The 22,950-nt window shown below is 41.0% G+C and overlaps 1 pseudogene across 5 annotated transcripts; it reads left to right on the top strand.

Moving 5' to 3' along the window:
* The first annotated feature begins 394 nt into the window (after positions 1 to 394).
* LOC148024358 (protein ETHYLENE INSENSITIVE 3 pseudogene) lies at positions 395 to 13,422 on the top strand (annotated as a pseudogene). Of its 5 annotated transcripts, none has more exons than XR_015693288.1 (3): positions 395 to 842; positions 9,820 to 9,934; positions 10,021 to 13,422. The product of XR_015693288.1 is annotated as a protein ETHYLENE INSENSITIVE 3 pseudogene, transcript variant X2 (transcript). The 5 variants fall into 5 exon arrangements; XR_015693287.1 differs by having other exon boundaries at positions 10,029 to 13,422; XR_015693291.1 differs by having other exon boundaries at positions 11,528 to 13,422.
* The last annotated feature ends 9,528 nt before the right edge of the window (positions 13,423 to 22,950 follow it).

The following is a 22,950-nucleotide window of genomic DNA, read 5'->3' on the forward strand; positions in this document are numbered from 1 at the left end:
CAAATGAGATGGGACTTATGGTGGTAGGAATAGGTGTTTGAAAGACCAGGTAGCAAGTGAATAGGCGGATGTAAGAGTGCACGATAGAATGGATTGCATGGCCGTTGCAACGCCGCACCTTGTATGAAAGCACCGCAGCCTCACATACAACGGTGTGGATCGAGTGTAGTTGTAGAGAGTTCAGATACCAACTAGAGGGACGACACATGCAAAATCGACATGTGACATGCAAATGGCGAAGTTACCATGGTGAGAGGGACTTAAACACGGTCTCTCCCCGCACTTCTCGGGGAGAGGCCCGCTCAATCAGATGTGGGCATATATCCCTCACGACGTGAGTAGCCGGGTAACCACGGTTACCCCCCCGCAAGTGCGGGGCCCTTTAGAGAAATCAGGCAGTCTTGGAAACAGAGACAGAGAGAAAAAAGGGAAGCAGACCGAGACAAAGTGACGAGTGGAGAGAGAGAGAGAGAGAGAGAGAGAAGGGGGGGGACGAAAAAACGTCGACAGAGCGCCATCACAAATTCGTCAATCTTGTAGCAGCCCTCTGTCCGTTCCTCCTTACCAGTTCTGACATCGCCACGATTAGACAGAGAAGGATCACCACGGACGCACTGCTGTGGGCGGGGGCGCTGTTATTCAGCCGGATGGTTATAGGCGCTGCGAGTCTGGCTACGATCTCATCAAGAGGAGGCGGGGGAGTGAACCAGCTAGCGGGTGCAGTACAGACAGGAGGTGGGTGCAGGAGAATAATTGGCTGCGGGCGCAGATCAGGTGGTGGGTGCTATTCAGGTGACGACCTGCAGATAGATTGAAGGTTAGACCTGGGCAGCCCTAAAGAGGTAAGAGACACTCTCATGCAAACCCTAGTCAGTCCTTGATACACAGAAAGTCCTGCTAACAGTGCAGCACCGTGTAGACCGACTCCTTGAACACTAGTGACCTGCAGAATAGTGATTAACTGATTTTTGAATTAGCGCTGGAAAGATGGACCTGTTGTGGCATCAATATGGATTTCACTGACCAGCACTTGGCCGGGGTGGAAGGTAAATATGATTTGGATTTTGATGAGGAGTCTTGGGAAGAGGACATTCACGAAGATGCTGAAGGTGGCGGGACGGGCAAGTGTTACTATCGTGGATCCCATGGGAACAAGCGCATTGGAATTCAGGCAGCAGGGTAGTTGCCTCCTTTGCAAGAGAAGAGACATGTACCAAAGTATGTTAGCTCAAGCTAATAGCCTGATGAGTGAGTACACTCATACAAATGAGGATAAGGTGTCCACCTTACTGGACGGTGAGCATGTGGTGGTGGTTTTGGGAACAGATATTGTGTTGCAGCACATTGCAGCCTTGTGGGCTGCCATATTCTAATCCACTGTTCCATTCCACTTGTTACGCGTATTCAGGGCTGGCTTGAGAGTATGCTTTCATATTGTGACTTGTTTAAGGAAGTTGGAAATGGATAGTTATAGGCTCCTCTGGTGGAGGAGATTTATGATGGGCCAAACGAGTTCTTTGAGGTTCTCTTTCGCACCCCACAAGCTCAAGCTCAGATAATGCAAAGTATCCTATTGTTTTTGGATGGCCAATTAGTTCATATTGTTCCACGGCGGCCTCTTAAGAAATTTAGAATGTATTTAGATAGGCGTATCCTGTTTGGAGGACACGGAGCTTTGAGAAAGTAATGTTCAAGATGGGATGTCAAATTGTTTCTCAGTAGACATGTAATCTTTGCTGAAAATGCAACCTTTTCGCATGATTGGTTTGAAATGCCAACCACCTATGACTTGGGTGGTGTATTTGAAGGCCTTTTACAACCTTCTTTGGGGTTTGAGCTTACTGTAAATGGTCGGAGAGACTTATTGCAGCAAGTTATTATTACATGCTTTCGAATAGCAAGTATTTCATGATGGTTTGCCTCTATTAGTGCAACATGCAGTATAATAAGAAAGGTTTGCTGTAAATGCAGCAAAAACAGTCCCGAAATGGCTATTACAAACTCTCCAAGAGAGTAGAATGGATGCTCCCTTGCCTCAATGCACTAGAAGGGCTATTAGATATGCAATACATCATGTAGGGGGGGGGGGGGGGGGCGGGGGCTCATTTGGTTGATCTTTTGGAGGTAGACGATTCTTGGGATGAATGTGTGTTTATGAGACACTATTAGATGGCGACGAGTCTACTTCCTTGGAAGAAGCCCAATAGGATGCACATTGGATGCAAGCCATGCAAGAAGAATTGGATTCTGTTGTGAGCAACAATACTTGGGATCTTGTTGAGTTGCCAATTGGGAAGAAAGACTTTGGAACCATATGGGTCTATAAATTGAAGCATGGTAGGTTGATGGTACTATAGGGAGATACAAGGCACATTCTGTAGCCAAAGGCTATGCATAGAAGAAGGGCATAGATTATGAGGAGATATTTGCTCCTACATCTCGTATAAGTATAGTTAGGTGTGTCATTACTATGGTTGCAAACTATAGTTGGAAAGTACATCAATTGGACATCAAGACAGTATCTGTGAATGGTGGTATACATGAGGATGTTTATGTGTCACAACCTCCAGGATTTGTGGTGAAAGGCAAAGAGCACATGGTTTGTAAATTGTATAAAGTTCTTTATGGCTTAAAATAAGCTTCTCATGCATGGTATGATAAGATTGATGCATATTTGGCTAGTATTAGTTTCACAAATAGTCTAATTGTACCCACTCTCTACATTAAGAGAATGAAGGAGGGGACTTGTTGGTTATCATTCTATATGTAGATGATATGGTGCTCATTGGACCAAACGTGCAACTTTCAAGGCTGAATTGAGACATGCTTTTGCTATGTTAGATATGGGTTGTTTATGCTACTAATTGGGGATTCAATTCACAAAAAAATCAGCATGGCATTATGATGTTGCAATCATAGTATGTGGATAAGCTTTTGCATAGGTTTAATATGCAAGATTGCAAACCTATGTATACTCCACTATGGAGTGAGGGCTCAAGTTGTACATGTATGATAGTGAAGAGATGTCTGATGTTACAGTTTATAACTAGGTTTTTGGCTGTCTTATTTACCTTTGCAATACACGCTGTCTCAGGCAAGCAAGTTTATGCTTAGTCCACAGACAATACATTGGCAAGTTGTCAAGCAAATCTTAAGATCTAAGGTTTCTTCTACCTTAGATCTAAGGTTGTGCTAGAGTTTTCAAGCAAATCTTAAGATCTTAAGTTGTCATTACATTTAGAGTTAGTTCTAGAGTTAGCTAACTTCTGTTAAGTTAGAGGTTTGGTAAACCTTAGATCTAAGGTTGTGCTTTTATTCTCTCACTTTCAGTTCAACAAGTACACTATCATTTTCAACTCACACTATCTACTCTCACTCTCGTTTCTCTCTTCTCCATAGTTGGTTTAGTTTCCAATACTATAGCCAGAATTCCTTGTCTATCCTCCTTAATTATATACAAGTAATCCTTATTACACACCATGATTAGTATTGCATTTGGTTTACTAACACCAAGTGCTAGGGTACTAGAATTAGAGTTCATTTCAATCAAATCATTAAGTTCATTTCTCATTTTGGTAATAGCATACAATAATATTGGTATCAACAGTCTAGCTAGGTTAGCTCTAAGTTCACCTTTCTTTTTAATATAGTTGAATACCTCATCTATACATATTTTAAATAATGTGGGCGAAAGTGTGCATCCTTGCTTTACTCCTATGGTTTTGTCAATCCTCTTGGACACAGAGCCCGTACAATACAACTTGTCATTGTCTCATGCAATGCATTAACATTCCATGGTATACTCTCTAGCATTTCAATGTCCTGTAATCTCTATAGGAATTGTGCTTGAGGTACTGTGTCAAATGCCTTGTGGAAATCCACCAAGCCATAGTAAATCCTTTGGTCTTGGGCTCAGTCCTCCTCAAGGATCACCCTTAGTGTGAGGATATGGTTGAATGTAGAGTGTGTGTCTAAAATTGGTTTGTTCTTGTGCTCTCATATCTTACATCTAAGAGCCCATGTACAAAGCACATATTCAAAGATCTTTCAATGATACTCTAGTTGATTTGTAGGATTCCCAACTGGATCAATAGAAATCTCTAGAAATGATGTACTCTTCTCAAGGCAAGAATATCTGTCATGGGGTGATCCAAGATAGTGAGTTCATTGAGAGAAGGTACTTGTCTCTAATGGCAAGTGATGATGGCTTGGATTTGCCAAAAGTAAGGGAACAATAGTGGGCATTGTGCTTTGTAAAGCATGATTGATAGATCTTATGTGACTCCTGTAACTTGTGGATGATGTGTTAATGCTACTATGGAGGCAAGTCTCTAGCATTCTAGTCCTAGAGCTAGCAACAAACAAATCTATAAGAACTTGCTAGCTCACTAGATTTTTCTCTATCTTTGTGCTCCTTTTTCTTAGAAGTTCTATGTGACTAGAGTATCGGCTAAAACAATCCTAGGCATCTCTGATCCTCATACTCCATTACCCTATGGAGAGGCCTAAACCCATCTAACAAAGACAATGAAGTCTCTCTTTGATTATTGTATAGTATATTTGTAAATAAATTGCTCCTTAGACTCAACCTCTTGGTGGCATAACTAGCAAATGCATGCATTCTCAAATGTGTGAATACCATCCTATCTCATATTGAGTGGATTTGATGATGTCCATCTCCACTAAATAGCACTATGTATTCCATGGGGGAGGTGTACATTCATGTATATTGGCTTGACAATGAATAAATTGGTTAACACGTGCTAGAAATGGTGTTGATATTGTGGCATGTTCATACTGAGGGCTCTAGAGGATGCATCCATGTATGATTTGTATCAATGTGTGTATGTGTACGTGGACGCATGTGTACGTGTGTGTAGAGAGAGAGAGAGAGAGAGAGAGAGAGAGAGAGAGAGAGAGAGAGTTATATTAATGTCTATAAAAGGTCAAGTTGGCCTATGAGACCAAAACGTTACATACAAAATGTTTGGAAAACTTTCCAGGTCCCAGTAAAGCTACCATCTAATGCTATGATAAACTAATTAAGTAGGTACAAAATGGTATATAGATTGGGTACAATTCATATGTATTTCAAGTATGGTGTGAAACTGCTCATGAAGCTTGGTTATCCTAAAATGTCTCGCATAGGTCTATCTAACATCGAGAGGCTGAATCGGTGGGATAGGGCCCTCCGGTGGTGGCGTAGTATCCCTTGTATCCTCAACATGTGTCTCCTGTGAGGGTGGGGGTCAGTTGGGCGTGGGCGCCGGGCTTTGCTTCTTGCCGTGGCTATGGCTAGGGTGGTCTCCTGCGGGTGGGAGGTTAGCGGGGTTGGTGGGGGACACAGGGGTGGGGATGGCAGTTGGCTCTCAATAGAATTCTGTGAGCATGTGTTGGGCGGCTCCTTGTCTCTGCTCCGAGGTCCGGAGGAGATGGTCTCTGTGGCGCTGTATTTCCAGTAGGCAGAGCCCAATGCATCTCTGGTCCTTGAAATCCATCACTTTGAAGAGTGGCCCGAATCCTTCTTTGAACAGGTAGTGGAAGCGTCCTCGGATCTGGTAGTACGCTGGGCACTTGCATATGTAGTGTTCTTCTGTCTCCGGCTCTAGCTGGTAGATTTGGTAGATCCGATCTTCTAGGGGGAGGAGGTGGGCTTGTAATGAGGACATGTATTTTTGAAACCTCACTTAACATGTGGATTAATTTTTTAATCACGTGATTAAGTAAATGTTACATATGTGAGGTGCAATTGGGGTTAAGCGTAAATTTACAAGCCTGAGATCCGAGGAAATCACAAGATGTCAAAGGCAAAAGTTGCTATAAGTTATGTTGCGTAGGTACTTGGTGGTATTTGGTGTCAATTGTTGGCATAGGTCATTCATTTGACCATAAGTGTCAGTTGATGACACTAGAGAAGTGGCGTTTAATGGTACCTAACGCCAATCTGATGGTTAAAGATGGCGTAGAGACGCTCAGGAATGGAAGTTGCCCAGCCAATTTAATTATTGGCCAGTCAGATTATTTTTTAGGGTATCAAAATAATTATTAGATTAATTTTCAGTATTTAAAGGTTGAAAATTAATATTTAATTATGAAAAATACTGAAAAAGCCATTTGGGAAGGTTGCCACTTGTCAAAACTGCCCATGCGAGATTGAAAAACGTCTTTAGAGGTTGGAGAGAGGCATTTTTAGTGTATTCAGCCTACAAGAGATAGGGACGAGATGCTGCTGGTCTGATTTGCACCCATTGGAGAACCTTCTAAGGCAACCAGGGGCAAGAGAAGACCAATCAACATCAGGTGATAGCATCTACAGGCTGTTGAGACATGGAGCAGTAGTATTGACTGATTTTCTTAAGTACTTTGCTTCTACAAGCTATTTTGGTAGGGCAGCAGCTGCATTTGATTGATTTTCAGTCATTCTTCGCGACAAAACTCTAAATTTTCTCTCTCATCTCCCAGCCATTTCTCAGCCTTGCTCCGAAGAACTCAGCATTTGGACCCTTGGAGGCTGAGAAATTTCAGATTTCTCTGCTGTAAACCCTAATCTACCGCAGAAATTAGGGTTTAGTAGCAGCCTCGGGAAGCGTGTCAGAAATTGGAAGCTCCAAGACTTGGATTCAATAGGGCAGAAGCTGTTTTTAGCCTATTCAAGTGGAGGGACCAGCAAAAAATTGAATTTGGTGCATTTTCCATCTCTATCAAAGTGGGTGAAGGCCAATTGATTGCCCGAATCAAGGGGCAAATCAGATTAAAGACTTGCTGGTGATTTTGAACAGCAAGGGGAGTTGGAATACCGAAAGGGATTGGGAGAATCCCATTGTAAGTCAACCTCTTTTTCAATAAAGCTAAAGAAATACCGAAAGGGGCGCCAATTTTGGGGCCAATCGGGTGTGCATTGTCCAAGATCAATAGGTAAATTTGTTTTTTCAGTTTTGCATTAACTGTTTGCTGCTGTAATTAAGTTGTAATCAGGGATTTACCACCCATCCACAGAAGGAAGGCTGGTTACATGGTTCTGTTGCCGAGACACTATCAAATCCTTTGAATTGGTGGGCCCGTGGTACTTGATTGCAACTTGGGACTATTGCATTATTGTTGAGATTGTTGTGAGCAATGAATTACAGCAAGCATGTCTTCACATTGTGATATGGGATCAAGTGGAGAGGATGTATCACTCCTTGGTTAATCACGTGGTGAAGGTGAAAATGCAATGACTAATGTTGGGCATGGTTCTCAGCATGAACAACATGCTGAAAATGTGGGAAATGACCCAAATGTTGACACTTCAATGCATAAAGAAGTTGATGACCAGCAAGGGGTTGAAGAATTTGATGATAGCTTTAAGGATCAAATGCGTACAACAACAAATCTTTTTGCTGAATTGGCAAAGGATCCCTAGTTTACTCGATTCTTGAATGCCCCAAAGAAGGACAGCAAAGGCAAAGAGAAGAAGATACCTTTTATAGCTTCGGGAAAGCCACAATAACCAAAGGAAATGCCTAAGCCTTCTTTAAAAGAGCCCAATATGCTTGATGAGCACAAACAGTTGGTATCCGTGGGGTAGCAAGTGCAAATGCATGGCCAACTTGGTAGTGCCAATCCATGGGAACATGGGCCGCAAGGCAATTATGCATATGCAAGCATGGGACAGCTAGGATACTTTGGTGGTGGTACCATTTTTCATGCTATGGTTGGACAGGCATCGCATACGGGAATGTATGGCACAAATCCCTATGGTATGCAACGACCAATGCATGGTTCACAACACCCAATGTATCCGGGTAATGCAAGTGGAATGCCTAATCCCATGTATGGCAACATAAGCATGATGCTTGGGGCACAAAGCAAGCTATATAGATATGTATCAGCACCCCAGGGATTGTTGGAGCACAAGGATATGGTATTGGTCATGTAGGTGCTTCAAATAGGTTTGGTTTTTATGCAAATACAGCCAATGCACCCTTTTTGTAGCAGCCCATTTATGATAACTTTACTCCCATAGGTCCGTTGAAGGACTATGATGAAGGTGGCAAAAGCGTAAAGTTTGAGCCTTTTAGTGGTGCACAAGATAGGTTGAAAGCACTTGTCTTTATTCAGCAGTTTGATGCAGCTTATTTTGGAGGCAACTTCATAGAGGCATCTAAGATATGCAAGGCAGCCACATTTTGAAGGGAAATACATTGCAATGGTGGACTACATTTCTTATTCAAGGGCAATCACCTATCACTTGGGTCCAGTTTAAGCAAATATTTGCTTCAAATTGGTTGACAAGTATCTTTGAAGTAGACATTACGACAGCTTGGAATTAGTTGAATTCCAAAGATTGCAAGAACTTGGATCAGTACAATAAGAAGTTTTGGGATACATTGTTGCTAGTTACTTCTTATTGCACAATACCCCTCCATGAGTAGGTGGAGAAGTATATTTGTGGTTTGCTAAAGGGTATTCAGGATTTTTGCATTAAGTCCACTGTTTCCAGCATGCCTCAGCTTATAGAAACTGCTACTACAGCCAACACATTGCTGTGTGAAAAGGATGTAAGATTCCACGATGATAATGCCAAGTCACATGTCAAAGAGTCAAAGGCTAAGAAAAAGGGTAAATCTGAAAATAAAGTTGAAAATTAGAGCAGATTTTGGCACACAAAGAGAGGAAGATCAAGGGTAAGGGTTCTAGAAGGTACTTGGTGAAGTTTCAGAATTATTCACCAATGGATGCTAAATGGATGGAGGAGGATGACTTGATAGACCATCCTCAATTGTTGCAGCTTTACCTTGATGCTTTTCGGTTAGAGCAGACTTTAGTTCGAGCTCAATCAGGTTCAGTAGAGCAAAGATCCAGAGTATTACATGATGCTTGTGAGAGAGCTAGCACCTCCGCTCCTCAGCAATGGACAGCTCTAGAAGTAGTGGATCTTGAATGTATTCAATATACATTCAGGGTACTGTAGGTGAATAGTATGTTTGCTAGGGGATCATTATTTAGTGTACTAGTCACTATGTTTGGTATGCAGATCGGTATGGTTTTCATTGCAGCTCTGACTATACATTTGCATCCGTTATGCTCGGTGTGTAATCAATTATGCTTGGTATGGCATTGGCTATGCTTGGTGTAGCATTAGTTAATGATCATCAGGGGCTGATTATCGAATGTTGGTTTTCAGCGTATGGTCATTAATATTCACTGGTATTCAGCTCAGTTTTTGATCAACTTGAGAACTATTTTTGGTCTTTTTTTTGGCATAGTTTTTGCGTTGATTGCTGGTCAGTTTTTTGCAATGAGTTTGTGATCAGTTTGAGGTCACATTTCCAGCAGTTTGTGATCAGTTCTCAGATCAGCGAGTGATCAATTTATGATTAGATTATGCTCAGTTTTCAATGGTTTATAGTTCCATGGACAATAGCATATGTTATGATGCCATTGATGTTTTAGCCATGGTTTATGCTTGGTTATGCTATGCTATGGTTTGATTTTGCCAGATGAGTTGAGCTCATGAGAAATGGATATGTCACATGATAATCTGGCAATGTTTCTTTGTGAGTCTTATGTTATGTTATGCTGGTTGGTAATTTTCAGTATATGTTGGGGATATGGAATGGTTGAACAACAGTGCGCAATGTTGTGTTGATTATGATGCCCTATGGAAATTCCAATGTAGTACTTTGCTTTTGATGCATTTGGCAGTGCAATTGAGGACGATTGTAAGGATTTCAAGGGGGAGGGGTGTCATGAGGGCACGTATTTTTTTATTACAACATATGTTTATGCTTCCATTTTTGCACCACTTCTGACAGGTGCCTCATACAACATTTGCAGGTTCGACCATACTTGTGGAGATGTCTTGTAGGAGGTAGCTGTCGGTAGGTCCTCATCAAAATTGTTTGGAACGTGGAAAAGGACGCTAAGGATGTGGAATAGCGCCACAAACAATGTACCGTAACTGCTTTTGCACAAACTAGGCTTTTGTGATAGCACTTCAAGTTAGATAGTTAGGTCTATGTAACTTATCATTTGTAGAAGTGCAGGGAGGAGCCATATGGAGAGGATAAGAAGAGAAGATGGAGAAGTGAAGGTATGGAGAGAAAGAGTACAGCCAACCAAACAACAAAGATTGTACCAAATGAGAGTTCATAGGCTGTATTCACAAGCTGATCACACAAAATCAATTGCAGAAAATGGAAAACAGCCAATAAACATTGTTAGGAGGCAGCAAATGCTGTCAGCTATTGCCCAACCTCTTCATACACAGTATTCACAAGCTGATCGCACAAAATCAATTGCAGAAAATGGAAAACAGCCAATAAACACTGTCAGAAGGCAGCAAATGCTGTTGCCCAGTCTCGAGGAGCAGTAGATGCAGAAAATGCACTGCTGGATAGCAAAACGCAGGTTGATCAGCAATAAAATAATGCAGAAAATCAAAACGCAGCCTCTTGGACCAAAACATTGCCCACAAAAGGCTTGAAACAAGGCGATGGACAGCAGACAGCAGTCACCAGGTTGGAAACAATGTGCAGCAGTAAGGAAAAGGCAAGGATCAGTCGGGGCAGACATGTAATCAGCAGAAAAACAGCAGTAGAGTAGAGATCTTGAAATCTGATACCATCTCAAAAGTTGATGCTACAATGGAAGCATAAACAAGTGCTGAAATAAACTCCTGAACTTAAGATAGAAGAGAAAGAAAGAGAGAACAGAGAAGAACATTGCAAAGGAAGAGAACTCAGAGATGTGCTTGGGAAATGGAATCCATATATACAAACACGAGACAGTCATGTATGATAGTGAGTCATTGGTTGTGTCGGAACTAGGACGGGCTCCTCTCCCCCAAGGCATGCACTAGATCTGCAAGTGATGAATGATTGGATGTGGGGGAGGAGCCCAAATAAATAGGCCAAAAAAAGAGTAAATAATGCATCAGATCGTCCAGCAATAAATGCCCAAATATGCATCATACAGGCCACAATAAAATGCCTAAAATAGCTAGTAATACTAGCCATGGCGTAAATTTCACTATGAGCCGACAATATTGCTAACAAGATCTTATTGGCTTTCCTTCTATTTAGTTTTGAGGGTTGCGTATTTGCTATTTCAGCTGTTTTACTTTGAATTCCAAAGACTTTACCTAGGATTAATCAACCAGTTTTACTAGAGGGGCTCTCTTTGAGTTTGGTTTTTTGCAAGCTTTGAAGATCTAATCCATTTTTATAGGGCTTGGTAATGCCGAAATCCAAGCAGTCATACATGCATATACATGTTTATGCTTTACTTATAGCACATTAAGATTTTTGAGTTTAGGCTTGTAGAATGAATTTTGAGTGCTTTTTCTGTGTGCTCTCTCTCTCTCTCTCTCTCTATTAAAAAAAAGAAAAAGCTCTGGGTTTAAATAACAATGTACATTTCATAAGCACATATGCCATCTTCGCTTTGAATTCACTTACCAGAACTTGTGTTTGTGCAGGCTAGCAGTCACTTATTGTTTGTTCCGAGTACCATGTATAACTTCAAATCTATGGCATGTTTGCAGACTTTGTTGGTGAAGACCTTCAATGATAGTTCATTCAGAATATGAATTGGAGAATATGGAGTTGAACAATTGAACAGAGGTTAATGTAGTTCTTAGGAAGTGTAACATACAAGCGACCAATAAGGCTTGCTCTCAGCCATGGGTACTGGTGAAATGGGTTATTTGGAACATGAAGACAATGATTTAATGAGCATGATGGCAGAGGAAGTTGCCAATGGGATCCATGAAGGAGGCTTTAGTGATACTGAGATAGATGTAGATGAGCTGGAAAAACGAATCTGGAGAGATCGTATACGCCTGAAATTTATAAAGGAGAAGCAAAGGCTGAAAGGACAAAATGAAAGGCCAAAGCAGTCGTATGACCAAGCTCGCAGGAAAAAGATGTCACGAGCACAGGATGGCATACTGAAATATATGCTTAAGATGATGGAGGTATGCAAGGCACAGGGTTTTGTATATGGCATAATACCTGAGAAGGGGAAACCAGTGAGTGGCTCATCAGACAATCTTAGAGCTTGGTGGAAAGAGAAGGTTAAGTTTGATAGAAATGGTCCAGCTGCTGTAGTTAAATATAGAGCAGAGCATGGATTGTCAGGGAAGGGGGAGGGCACTGTTGCAGCTGCTCCTGCCCAACACTCTCTTCACGAACTTCAAGATACTACTCTTGGCTCTCTTCTATCAGCCCTTATGCCACACTGCAATCCTCCTCAAAGAAAGTTCCCACTAGAAAAAGGTGTTTCCCCTCCTTGGTGGCCCACTGGTGAAGAGGATTGGTGGCTGCAGATGGGTTTGCCAAGAGGACAAGGAGCTCCTCCTTATAAAAAACCCCATGACCTGAAGAAGGCCTGGAAGGTGGGGGTGTTGATGTCAGTTATCAAACACATGTTGCCAGATATTTCTAAAGTACGTAATCTTGTGAGACAGTCCAAGGGTTTACAAGACAAGATGACCGCCAAAGAAAATGCAACTTGGATGGCAGTATTAAGTCAACAAGAAGCACTTGTTGCCAATCAGCAAAGTGATTCTTCTGGCGAGGCCATTACTGATGAGGTTGAAATTACAGAACACCTTGTTCAAGATAGTGCGAGCGAGTATGATGTACAGGGTTTTGAAAATACATGCATTATTGCTGCTAGAGATCAGGGGCTTGCCTCTGTTGCAAGAGAAGATTTTAATAATAGTGCAAGTGGCTCAGCCAGTGGAACCTCATTGCCTTCGACAGTCAATTCTGATCAAGAGGCTGCAGAAGTTGGCAGACGTAGGAAGCGAGCTGTACCTTCTGATTGGGACTCAGGAAGCTTACATCCACCACCTCTTTTAAGAGTAGAAATGGAAGGGGCAGGAATGCAAGATTCAGATTGTGGAGACCATTCTGCAAGCTCAGCCGACTTGCGGGGTCCTGGAGAAGGATGCTTTAGTTCAGGAAGACAAGGCTATGCATCTCTTTCAGTGTCAACCGAGAGGAACTGGGAGCCAGAAGTCATGGATGTGAGCACAAGCATACAACGTGATCATATGGCGAATAAATCAATTTCTGGTATTCTTGCTAGTAAGGAACATACTGTAATTAATATGAATGGAAACCAGCAGGTCAAAGATCCCTCAAGGATGAACTTTGAAGAGAATGTAGCATTTAGCCAAGATTTCACTAGTAATATGACCGATGATGGACTTCACAAGGCTGGGCTAAGTGACCATACTAGCAGTGTTGTTGAGAGTGATTTTCCTCCTCATGGTCTAGTTAGACAAGGGGAATTTGACTTTAGTTCGAACTACAGCCTAGGTATAGATGGTCATCGAGCTCTTGGGGAAGATCTGGATAATTTCCCTTCATATGAAGACTTCATCTGGTTTTTCGGTTCTTAATAAAAGACACTGCCTGTTCTTGTCTTTGTCATTGGGAAGTCACAAGAGCGCAGAACATAGGCATGATTCTTGTTGGGTGAACATCTTTAATTGAAGTCTTGTAGGGTGAACATCTAAAATCTAAGGCACAAACCTATTGAAGCTCTGTACTGAACTTAATAACATGGTATGCTGCTGCTCTTAAAACAATCTCGTCTTGATGCTGCTCTTAACACAATCTTGTCTTGATGTTTGTCATTATTTTTATTTAATGGCTGTCTCACTGTTGTCTGGACTCTGTATTTATCATAGGTTAACAGGAAAATTTAAGCTTTCCAGTCGAATAAACATCTTTAAAATAGTGAACGAGTACAAGCCTCGAAAACAGGTCACTCTGAAGCAGAAACCTGTCAATAAATGTATACTCCAAAGAGAGTGCCTTTTAAAGGCCTATTCTGATTCTTCTAGTCAAACAGCAGCTTCAAAGTAGTTTGTGTGTGCATGCCTGTGTGGGCAGGTTTTACATATGTTTCTGACTTTACCTAGGCTGACACTGAATGTACGTTGACATAATATAATTTCGTACATAGTTTCACCAAAAAAAAGTATGTGTGCATGACCACGCATGGAGGACTGGGCGTGCGCATGGGTGCGCACTTGCACATGTTCACACGCGCATGTATGTTAGATATACACACGGCTGGATGTTCTATCATATCTGCCAAACCCAAAATTCTAGTTGAAATGCAGAATAGCTATCTCAGGGCCTGTGATGTGGATAATCTGTAGAGAAAGACTCTGGTATCAGCAAACTCCTTAATTACTGATGCACTCTCTCAGTAGAGGAAGGATGAGCATAATTTGAAGCAATCATCATCTACCATGAATACTCACTATTTTGTAGGCAATCTATTCTTTCAAAATCTTTGTATACTTTGCTCTTATTTGAAACCTTAATTGCAGGGCTCTGACATGTTTCATGTGGCAATTACACTTTTGTTGTGAGGAATGTCCTAGTTGCCTCCTCAAGAGAGCCCATTTTTCTTCTGTATTGTGTTGTGGGTTTCTCAAATTCCATCAGTTCATGCCGTTTTACTCTAAAGAAGACGTGGGTCATTGAAGTGCATTTCAAAGAATCGATGCACGAAAGGGTCTTGTTGTCTTTTGTGTGCCGTTTGTCTAAACAAAATATGTTGGTCTTTGAACATCTGAAAGCGCCAAATCTAGGCATGAATTAGTCTCCAAAGGAGTTGTAATGTTTCTTGAGTTGCATCTGCAGCATGCCTTTCGAAAAGCTAAGTACTTGTCTCCAAAGAAAACATCCATTCTGTTTCTAAGATAACAAGCAAACTTTCTGAAAGTTCTTGGCGTGCACAGATAGACCTACTCCAATTTTCCATTGTAAGTAGCTGGAGGTGTAGTGCGCCATAAGAACGATTGGGGAATTTTTCTTTCTAGTGTGCAAGCAACACTCCATTCACCATAAGAGTTTGATTCCAAGGTAATGAAGATGGTCAATTAGAATTTTGTAGGCCCCCTTTTCGACAAAATCTATTCATCTAAGTGTGGCCTTTTTCCCTAGTAAAGTCATATATTGTGTGATGAGTTATGCATTTTAACCAAGCAAAGCTATCCATGTCTAATCATACAGTGTCTTTTCAATTGTGTAGCATTCCTAGTACTCCCATGATATGAAACAACAGAATACATTTTTTTCTAGAGCACACTAATAACAATGCAAAAAATATTTTTTGCGATTGCCAAGGTCAACTAACTTTTTCTAGTCTTGCATGTATGCAAATTGTTTAGGCGGGTAACTTCCAATTTTGCTTCTTCATAAAATTTTGGAGTGGTAACAAAGTAGACTTTACAACTTTGCAAGTACTTATAGAGCTTGTTGTTGTAAGGACTACATCTTCGTGGAGAGAGAAAAGAGTCATCTGAGTGTGCCTTGTCAACAAGTATACTTTATCTATGTGCTCCATTAAACGGTGCATATATCAAAGATTAAAGGTGTGCAATTAGAAGCCATCCTTGTCTTATTATCATCTAATAGCTAGAAGAGGAGGAACCTTTGCCTAATACACACTAGTTGAGCCACCCTAAAAGCACCAAAAGGTAGCTAGCCATTGCACTTGCTTATGATGTCGCATTAGATTGTTTTCAAAACGTTTTTTGCCACGATCAAACAAGACATCTGTTGAGAGGTATGATACTGATATTATTTGCTTACCTTTTTTTTTGAGTCACCATTAAGTTATATTAAAAGGAAAAGGGAGGATTTACAAAAGTGGACCCTAGCATAGGAGGTCCAGCCTAGGATTGATTTGGCATAGTCCATCCATACAAAACTTGTATTTATATGATAATATATGATTGGCAATTCACTGTTGCAGTGAAAATATCTAGTACATTATTGTCTTCATCCTTTTATTCTGAGATGTAGGGCTCTCAATCTCATTTTGTCTAGCACGTCTTCCTCTACTGTAGTTTCATAAATCTCATGAAACATCGCTTTTCTGATCTCCATTTCCAGTCTTCTTTTTTGATGGACAACAAATTTCCTTATCTTAAGATCTTCTATTTCCTCTTCCATTTGGGCTGCCTTCTTCATCCCTTTTTCCTTCTTCTTCTGGTATTTGCCAATGTCCTCTAGATTTTTTTTCATGACAGTAACCTGCCACAAGAAATCAACATTAAAACCATACATTGGCTCTACACTACTTTGTTCAAATATTAACTTATTTCTGTATAGCGAGTGTTCTAGAGGAAAATGCTCCTTAACCAGTTTTAAATCATTGGATGGAAGCCATAAATTTCCCTCCTGTGGCATATTCAGAATATTTACTGTGAGCTCTACAAGTAAGATACAAGTGGGAGATAGTTTAATTTCTAGTTTGCATCTGGGATACAACCCATGACCTAAACCTAGTTTTTGTGCTCTAATATTTGTCCAGATAGCTTTTAGGATTATTAACCAGAGCAAGCATGAGGTTTTAGGCTAGATACCAGTGCTCCAGATCATTTGAAATCTGTGGGTCCATTGCTGCCGATTCCAGCTGAGGTTACTTCTTTTGTTAAGTTTGGGAAATAGTTTGTTAGGTGCAGATTTATTCAGTATCGGGAGGAGGGATCTGTCATTCCACCAACACAGTCCTCTGTAGTTGAATTCACTGTTGAGTTGGTTTGCCTTGTAAAGGCTGGGATCCCAGCAAGCTTGCCTCTGTTGAATCAACTGGATCTCAGTTTTGGCCAGCTTATAATGTCTACTTAGTTGGGCTGGACCTATCCAATCTCCTTTGAAGTAATCCCAAAGGTCACCCCAATAGCTTATACCCTTTTTGGAGATTCTATGAGCCTGATGGAGTAGGTCACTGTCAATGCTTCCATGAAACAGACTAAACCAAACTGAGTCTGAAGCACACCATGGGAGAGTGAAATTTCTGTCGGGGGAGAGGACTATATTATCTTTGTATGTCATCCATGCAGTCCATAAGCTTTTCATGAGGTCTAAACACCCTTTGATTGTTACTTTGGCTTTGCTTAAGACTCTTATGACTGCGTTGAGCCCCTTCCATCTTGGGTGTTCCTCAAGTTGGAAGGTGAAGCAGCTATTGAAGATCATTGCTCCAACCACCAAGGTTAGACAGAATGTTGAATTGCTACTTTATATTTGGTATCTGTTTATGGAGCTGAGTCGTGCCGAGACCGAGAATGATTGGAGTACATAGAAGCTTTGATAATTGATGGTGGCACCACAACATTTGTATTTCTCTATAGTAAAAGATGTGAGCTGGAATGAAGACAGCCACTGACAAAATGTCAGACTGTTCTCTGCAATTGATAAGGGTTTGTGGGGGTTGTGGAGGGGGAACCAAACCCCACACTTCCGTTGCTCTTTCTGAGTGCGACAACATATCTGTGGGGGTAGTGGGGTTCTCATACCCCCACTAGAGCTGGGTGCGATGTGGCTCTAATATACAAGTGCTCGCTCGTTTTTTCTCTCGCATGGGCCTTTATTACAGAAGGGTATCATTTAGTAGTGACATCGTGCGCACTTCCCTGTTTGGCAGCCACCAGCAAAATGAGACAATTCTCAGGGCAGAGAGCTTTAGCTTCCTCCCAATACAGTTTGATCTCTTGAAGCGAAGGACGTCAGGCTCGCACTTCCTAATCACTGGGTAGCAAACTTCTTTCTTCTTGTTGTCAGAGAGCCCTCGAGCATTCCATGACACAAGCGTTAGATTTCTTGCGGGCCAGAGGAATGCGGGCAAGCTTCTTGATGGAGAGTGGCTTCTCGGGATACTGCAGTGGTCGACGAGGGTGAGGGAGGTCTAGGCCTTGAGGGGTCAAAGGACAAAGCAGACAATGCTCGCCCCTCGCCCTTTCTCACATCAAGCGGATGAATGAATCTCAGCCTTGGACCATACTCATCAGAGGATGGCTCCAGTCCATACCCAGGAGATGCCCTAATGTACAAACCGCTAAAGGTAAACATCAAACAGTAGGCCTTGGGTTCCAACATCGTCAAGGTTTGGAAGCGGTTAATGGAGGAGACGGTCTGGGTAGTTCCTGTGGATCGCTTAGAGACTCTTTGCAGCGCAGTTTATGGTTCTTTGGAGGGGCGTAGAACATATCAGACCTACCAGCTGCTTGTAGGTCAGTTAGTGACCTTGGTTAGTCAGGCCTGAGAGGTCTTGAGATCAAGCCCTACGAAGGTCAAAGTTGGTCTACCTTTGTGAGGTGCTACATCGTACCGCATTCATATGAGAATGCATTTGTAACAAAAACCCCATTAGTTCTTTTGCAGCCTAAGGAAGAATAAAGTAGCTGTTTGGGGAGAGAGACATTAAATTATAAGGATAGTAGGAAGAGGGGACTCTTACTAGTTACACTCTACCCTATAGCACATGATAGATACCTTCATGCCTGGGATCTCTTGCACCCAAGCTCTATATCTATGGTCAGTTAGCAAAATGACGGTCCTCATTGAATGAAAAGAGGGGGGAAATTTGTAACAAAAACCCCATTAGTGCTTTTGTAGCCTAAGGAAGAATAAAGTAGCTCTTTGGGGAGGATATACATTAAATGATAAGGATAGTAGGGAGAGGGGACTCTTACTAGTTACACTCTACCCTATAGCACATGATAGATACCTTCTTGCTTGGGATCTCTTGCACCCAAGCTCTATATTTATGGCCAGTTAGCTAAATGACAAGTCCTCATTGAATGAAAAGAGGGGGGGAAAAGCACATGTGCAAGCTACCTCCACCAGTCAAATTATAGAAGAACGACTTTCACTATGCCAAAGACTCATTGTTGTCTACTCTAGGCACCATCTAGGGTAGCGTGCAACAAGCCTCAACTGTCAAGAGCTACTCAATTTGGAAAATATTCTCTCAAGCAAGGTTGAACATTGGCCCACTTCCAAGATTGAGTGGATGATCACATCCTCAACTTTGTTGGCCTATGTAAAGATATGAGAGGGTAGAGCTATAGCAAGAAACACCAAACAAGGCCTACATAAAAACAATGTTTTTGAAGGTTAGGGAAAGGTGGAAGAAAAGGTGTTTGCACATCATTGGAAGAGAGGAATTCTAGAGACTTGGAAGGCCTCCCTATCCCAAATTGTAAAATTGATGTTATGGAAGGTGGTTACAAATAGTCTTTCCTAAAAAAATAAGCTAAATAAAATCTTCAAGATCCAATGCCTATGCCTTTTGTGTAGAAAGTACAATGACAATGAGGAACACCTTCTATAGGAGTGCCAAGAAGCTAAGTCGCTATGGGGGAAAATTAAGTAATGGGTAATGCAATATAATATGGATGCTCCCATCTCCATGGCACTTGTTCTCTTCGGAGAAAGCTTTGAGCTGAGTGAGGAGTCCCATAGGGATTGGAATGTAGCTAGAGTGTGTTTGGGAAGCTAAAGAGAGCTTGTAAACTAGGTGACTCTTTTGGCCAATGTTGCAAGGTGATTATTGTAGCTCTCTCAATGGCACTATGAAATTTTACTTAGGTTTTATGATTTTTTCTAAGGCTTTAAGACCTACCCTAGAGTGAGCCTAAGAATTTTGAAGTTTATCTCAAAATGATCTCTAAGATGATGCTAATATTTCATATTTACTCAAATAATACAAAGTTTTCACATTACACAAACAAAAAGTTTCAACTTGTCAATTTTTTTTTGATTTATATAAGCTTTTCATACATTAGTAGTAAGATCTAGAAGGTTGATGAGCTTACACTAACCAAGGTGCTAGCTCTAAGGCCTTAGTAAGGTTGCATAACACAAGATGGTACTTGATAATTAGATTACTCTTGTGCTCTCATATAGAAGTTGATAAACAAGAATAATTTTATTGAGTTATAAAGACTTAATAGAGAGTTCAATTCTATATGAAACAATATGGATTTAGGCCTAGAATAGAAAACATGAAGATAATGGGAAGCCTATATGAAAGACTTAGGGTACAAACAAAATATATAGGTAAGATTATGAATGCAAGAAAACAATGACAATAACATGGAAATGCTCCTCTTAGTAAACTTTGTTTTCGCTTGAATAAAGAAAACACTCACAATTCAACAACTATAAAATATTTAATGAAGTGTTTTTGAGATTGTTTATGATCCCCAAGGTTGCTTTAAGTTTAGAGAATCATGAGTCACTAAGTCCTTTGGTAAAAATGTTTGTCAACCTATCATTGTTTGGATAAATATTGAATTGTAGTATTTCCTTTTTGAATTGTACTCCACATCTTAATAATGCATGGAAATATATTTGATGCAATCTTGCACATTTAAAGTAGCATTATAATTATCACATAACAAATATGTTCTTGAATATAATGGATGCCTGAAACTAGCAACCATTCACCATAGCCAATCTCAAGAGAAGATTCTAGGAGAACTTTGGATTCTTATAGAAAGTTCATATTTGTCACTAATAAGAGTAGCATCATCAAGATGAATAGCAATGATAACAAAATGAAAGCAAAATCTAAGAGATGGATTGAAGCTAAGAAGAGGATCTTGGATGTAGGTTTCTGTATGCACACACACTTTCTCTATGTGCACTTGCATGCACATGTGCACACATAGCCAATATGTAAATATGTAGAAAACATAATAGAACTTCTTGTGTGAGTATAATGACCTTGGCTTGTACGATATGGTGATGCGCATGTCAAAAATAGCTTGCCTTGCTTGGAATTTGTGTTTAGTTTCAAATCAATCACCTTGCATATCTTCACCTTAGAGGATATGTACCAATGCCAACTCACATGCCTCTTAATGTTGCTAATTATAATGGAAAAATATTACTTAAGGAAATGCAAATTATGAAGCTTACATTGATATAATATGAGATGGGAAAAGGATGACCATGTATGGCTAATTTCATCGAGCCCCCTACCAAGGTTAACAAATTTTACAAGTCCCAGATGTAAGCATGTTTTATCACTTTATCACACCATAGTCCAGAGCATGCTCCAACAGACTTTGCTAAAGAGGACTTGATGCTAGAACATCCTAAGATCTTTAGGCCAAGAGATCTAAGAATTTGTAACCTCTCATCATTCCTAGTGCTCCATGTATACTTTTGTCTATGAAGATATTGTCAAATGCAAAGGCACCCATCCAACCTCTTACATTAATCTATTCATTTCTCTTGTTGTGTGCATCATAATACCAACTCCCTAATCACATTGGATGCTTTTCATTATGCTCCCGTGACTCTCCTAGCTTAATTTAGGACTCCTCTAGTTTCTTCCTTCTTTCTAAGCTCAAAGCTCCCTCTTTGTTTTAGTGGTAACAAGAAGGATAAAGATGTGGGGATGAGAGCGACTCACTGAGAGTAAGCATAGTGAGTGTTGCTCCACTCCATAGATACAAGAAGAGAGGAGCCATAGTTGCAAGTGGGCAAGATAGATAACAAGACACACTTCCTATGGCTAGTTACAAGATAATATGAGATTGGGAACATAGAATCAATTAAAGATAAGGCAACAAGTGATCTACACTTAAAAAATATGAAAATATCCTAAGACAGTAATATATTCACTTGCGACTACTATCTCCTAGAGAGAGAAATTGCCTAAATTTTAGTGCAAAGGTCAATTGAATCACGAGGCTCAAAGAAAGAGCCACAGCAACATTGTGAGATGAGATCTTTGTGTGAAAGTGTTTGGTGCCAATCAATTCAACCAAATGAGGGTGATTCCATGGGACAATATGTGGCATCAACCACTCGCGGGGGAAACAAAAAACCTTAAAAGAGAGATTATTTCCCTAGGCCTATTTGAAAAATTGAAATTTTGTAAGTCTCGAGAGGTAGGTTACTTCATAGGGCAGTAGGGAAGGAAGGAAGAAGACGAAGAGAGGGTACAAGAGAGGAGAAGAAGAGAGTAGCAAGGCCTAAACTTGAGGTAGTGAATACCATTGAACTAGGCCTAAAGGTGTTTGGTAGCATCTTGGTCCATTCTTATGCCGTCCTTTTATTCATTATTTATTTCTTTATTTCATTTTTCATCGGCTCCTTTATCCTCTCGTCCTTGGACTCACCCTATCGATGTGATGGCCACCAGCTGCACACCCGCCACCTTGGTTGCCGCCTCACATGGCCCTCTCCTCCTCCCGCTCTTACACCTTCCCCGATTCGGCCGCCACCACCCAATCAACGTTCATATCCAAGGTCAAATTTTTAAAGAGGTAATGGCAATAAGTGAGCAAGCCCCTTTTCACATGCACTCCACACACGGCGTGCCCTCCGATTGTCCTAAGAGCACTACTCCCATGCCACTCATAGGCTGCTAAGACAATGCAGCTTCTTTGAAGCCATTGAGGTGATCAGGGCACGTAGCATGTGAGTGTGACTCGGGAAAAAGGATACATTCCCACCTTTATGCTATGGGAATACTTGGATGTAAGTTGGGTGATGTCACTATTATGGTATATGAAGGAACTAATTTGGAGAATCACACCAACACTTCATGTTGTGAGAACACATGGATGTAAGACACTTGACACACTAGAATGGCGTACAAACTTTTTGCATCGTATAGAGCGGTGCATATGATTGATCGTACATACCACTACTAAACATGAATTTGTTCTCACCTTGAGGCTCCCACATGTCACAACCCCATGTCCCCAACATATGCTAGATATATAGCTAGAGTCACGCCATACTTGGGTACCAAAGAGGGAACAAAAACATCATATTCTCAACACCTCCCCATTCTAGTAATCAAAAATAGCAACCATCATTGCAAATTTGCAAGCACATTTTCTCCACACACCTAAGTTCGCAAGCTATTAACCCATGCCATGGGTGCTCAACCATGGGTTCACACAACTTATGATGATGGCATCAAAGGGTCATAGCTTGGACACTATTGTATTGTCAATACATGACTTGTGATTATGCCGAGAAGAGTGTTGAGCCACATATTTGTGTTGCTTGCACCATTAATTTGACCTACACAACAACCATCCCAAATGGTGCCTTGGCAATGTGTAACTCTAACAATTTATGCAAACATGCCTTGAGAGGGATAAACTAGCTTGACTTGAGT

Source organism: Lygodium microphyllum, chromosome 15, assembly GCF_053477565.2.
Source record: "Lygodium microphyllum isolate KBCC chromosome 15, Lygodium_microphyllum_v1.1.10, whole genome shotgun sequence".
NCBI classification, from domain to species: domain Eukaryota; kingdom Viridiplantae; phylum Streptophyta; class Polypodiopsida; order Schizaeales; family Lygodiaceae; genus Lygodium; species Lygodium microphyllum.